We start from the raw sequence: 2,500 nt of genomic DNA, 5'->3' as shown, positions 1-2,500 counted from the left end.
TAAGCCTAAAATTGATTCTTCCTGGGTCGATGCCCGAGCGGTTAATGGGGACGGACTGTAAATTCGTTGGCAATATGTCTACGCTGGTTCAAATCCAGCTCGGCCCAATAATTCGCCAATCTACCATGAGATGGTATAACCCCCCTTGTCCTTCAGAAATACCCCATACGAAGATAAAAAAGAATCAAATTTTCTGCTAGATCCCTTATTGCCCTGGGATTGTAGTTCAATTGGTCAGAGCACCGCCCTGTCAAGGCGGAAGCTGCGGGTTCGAGCCCCGCCAGTCCCGACGGATCCAATATCCACTAAATACATCAATTCATTTTTCCCTTTCTATGAACTAGTAAAGGGTGTCGGGGGGCATACTTTCATTCCCAAAGCAAAAAGGAGTCTTTATTTCTTTTTTCTTTCCTATTTTTCCATTTCGCTTTTATTCTTTGTTTAGGTTTGTAACTATGTGATTAATCGAAGTGGAAAGACAACCTGATGATCCTTCATCAGATGATTGTCCAAGGAAGACGCAAGGTAAGTTATAGAAAAAAACAAGGAAACGGATGATAAATAAAGGAATTTTGGATTGATTGGGTCAGGAGTCCAAATTTTGATTCGGTATGGATAAAAGAACTTCCTATGTTATACTATTCAAGTCTCGACGACGAATTGATTTGATAGATCAGATATTGTTATTCATGATATTGATCCGATTCAAGATCATCGAGAGGTAATTCATTCATTGAATTTACAGACGAAAGATTTATCATCTCTAGGGGATTAAATCCCGAGTTATTGCGAAGTAAAAAACCGATGAGATTATGGAAGTCAATATTCTTGCATTTATTGCTACTGCACTATTCATTCTAGTTCCTACCGCTTTTCTACTTATCATTTATGTAAAAACAGTCAGTCAAAATGATTAATTCAATTGAATTTTCAAATGAATTTGAATGAAACTTTCCTTCTGAGTTCTTATCAAAAATTGACGAAGTCAAATGAAAAGGATTCCAATTTCACGTCTTAACTTAAATGAAATGAGCGGACTATAATCGGCAGTATTCTAAGAGATAGATAGTATGGTAGAAAGAAGGATTCATCTATTTCTTTCTACCATACTATCTATCTCTTAGTCTATATAGTCTATAAGGGTGTAATCTAGAATAAAGATAAAGGATTAAGTTTCTATATACAATATTCTCTTCATATATGTGTATATTAATTCCATATATTGGATGGAATTGACATAACACCCAATTTGCTACATCTATTTGTTCCGATCAATCTGAAATAATTCTTATCTTAGGATTCTAATTGCTTTCCTTTTACTAATAAGGAAGAGTAAACCTCACCGATTTTTAACGCCCGAACCATGATATGAAATAAGTTGATAAAGCCTAAATCGCCTTTCTCAAATTTAAAACCAAGCGGTAACTGCCCAATATGTGACTCGCCCGAGGCAAGATCTTATTATTGCATAGTCTCTCGTTAGACAACCACTATCTCTATATCATTTCTCATAGAAAGTGCGTATACACTTAACAAAACGACCTCGTCTTTGAACAGTAAAGAGGCAAAAAATAAAAAAAAAAGGTCCGGTCTTCGTATCCATCTATAAAGATAGTAAGAGCCCATTCCTTTTATTGAAATAGAAAATTTCGGAAGAATTTTAGGTTGGAATAAATTTCCAATCATCTGAATCCTCCTTTCTTTTCGAAATAGAAACACGGGAATCGCTGAAATATCTCTTTGATTGAAAGAGTATGATTCATATCATAGATTATTCCATTGGAATCCAATGGGATTCGAAATTCAGAGGTTTTTATTTTAAATAGTTCAAAACGTGTTGCAGAACGATCTATAAAACAATTGATACGGTTTGATTCCTCAACTCAATTAGTAGTACTTCTAGAGCCCACTTCTTCCCCACACTACGAGTGAAAGGGAAAATGTAAAGACTACCATTAAAGCAGCCCAAGCGAGACTTACTATATCCATGTGAATTATGTCCCCTATCTCTATAAATACGAAGGAATTATTTCTCACTAATAATAGTGGAATCAATGGCGCAGAGTCAAAAAGGGATTCTGCCCGAACACTATTGAGAAACCAATCCAATAAATCGATTATGATTTCGAATCCGGAAAGATTAAACACAAGCAAAATACGTAGTAACATCCCAAGGGAATGGGAACATGTAGGAATAAGAATAATAAGGCCTATTCTTTTTTTGTTTTGGTGACCTTCGTAAGTAAAAACGGAAGGGGAAAAATCACTAAAAAAGAGAAATCACTATCTATTACAGACCTCTATCTCCCCATTTGATCTAATCCGTACCCCCTTTCCCGATTATCGCTGTGAAACAGGGGTTTTGACTAGGGGTTGCCGAAAATAAATTCTTTCTTTTTGCCCCTTTTTCTATAAGAGTTTAATTATCCATCCAATCTAATATTGATTGGATACCTGAGCACGCAGAGATTCTCGCGAGTCCGTCGTATATAAAGCAACT

The 2,500-nt window shown here is 35.9% G+C and overlaps 2 non-coding genes across 2 annotated transcripts; both read left to right on the top strand.

Moving 5' to 3' along the window:
* Positions 1 to 23: 23 nt before the first annotated feature.
* On the top strand, positions 24 to 107 carry TRNAY-GUA (transfer RNA tyrosine (anticodon GUA)). The gene has a single exon. It is a non-coding gene; the product is annotated as a tRNA-Tyr (tRNA).
* Positions 108 to 215: 108 nt separating this feature from the next.
* TRNAD-GUC (transfer RNA aspartic acid (anticodon GUC)) lies at positions 216 to 289 on the top strand. The gene has a single exon. It is a non-coding gene; the product is annotated as a tRNA-Asp (tRNA).
* Positions 290 to 2,500: the final 2,211 nt, after the last annotated feature.

Source organism: Sesamum indicum, unplaced genomic scaffold (assembly GCF_026168435.1).
Source record: "Sesamum indicum cultivar Baizhima isolate 11 unplaced genomic scaffold, ASM2616843v1 HiC_scaffold_24, whole genome shotgun sequence".
Taxonomy (NCBI): Eukaryota; Viridiplantae; Streptophyta; class Magnoliopsida; order Lamiales; family Pedaliaceae; genus Sesamum; species Sesamum indicum.
Note: the sequence above shows the minus strand (reverse complement) of the source record. Positions and strands in the feature narration are given on the sequence as shown.